The following is a 1,039-nucleotide window of genomic DNA, read 5'->3' as shown; positions in this document are numbered from 1 at the left end:
AGGAATGCAAATTAACTCTTGACAGAATACCAAAATTTGCCCATATAAGAGACACAACTAATAATGATAAATATGCTTGACATTAAAATCAGTTCACAAATAAGGCATCACCAAAAGCACACAGAGCATTGGTCCATGGAAACATGCTGAACCAATCATTGGCATATTTTCTGCTCTGGATTCAAAGGCAGATCGAGAACCAAATAACTGAACGTAGAATTAGGGGCTAATTCCAAAAGGAGTGCCAGGTTAGAACAGAACACGTATATCCTTCAGTCATGGGAACGTCCTTGTTATATATTTCGAAATATATACAGCATCCTAGTTTATAAATGCACGTGTAATTACCATCATGAAATTTTGTATGTCACCCGAATGTTAAGTCTGAACAAAGGCAAACGCCACTTAGATTGTTTCACATGTTGCACTGAACCAACACTTTTGGTAATGGTTTAGATTGAACTGACTCAATTATACTAAAAACAAAACAAAACACTGACAGGCAAAAACAAAACCTTAAAAGCAAATGCAGAAACAAGGTAATGTTTCTCTGGCCTGTACCTTCAGTTTAGGATGTCTTTTTTGCATTATGGTAATGACAGTAAATTTAAAATAATTTCTCTCTTTTTTTTTTTTTTTTTTTCCAGTTTCTTAATGCCACAGTCAGCAGGGAAGAGGAATTGAAATCGCTCAAATGGGTCAAGTCCTGTTCTAAGGCCTTGATGACTTGCCATACAGTATACTTGTCAAGCAAGGGTAACATTATGATTGTGGAAAACAGGCATTGAGGGAGATGAATGAGTGATCTCTTCAGCAGCGACTCCATTCCTCTAAAACTTTGCTCACATGACTAATGCCATGTTCTTTTAGCATCCTAGTAGGGTTATCTTACAGCTGTTCAGAAAGTCATCATGCAGCATCAGGCTTGTTCATTGCATGGTACATCATTCCTCAGAGCTTGGCTTTTAGTAAGAAGGTTTCCACTGCAGCTTTTGATGCATACACATTCAAACTACACAGAAAATTCAAAACAGCATTT

This window comes from Phaethon lepturus, unplaced genomic scaffold, assembly GCF_000687285.1.
Source record: "Phaethon lepturus isolate BGI_N335 unplaced genomic scaffold, ASM68728v1 scaffold8579, whole genome shotgun sequence".
Lineage (NCBI taxonomy): Eukaryota > Metazoa > Chordata > Aves > Phaethontiformes > Phaethontidae > Phaethon > Phaethon lepturus.
The sequence above is the reverse complement of the archived record's forward strand: the minus strand, read 5'-3'. Positions refer to the sequence as shown.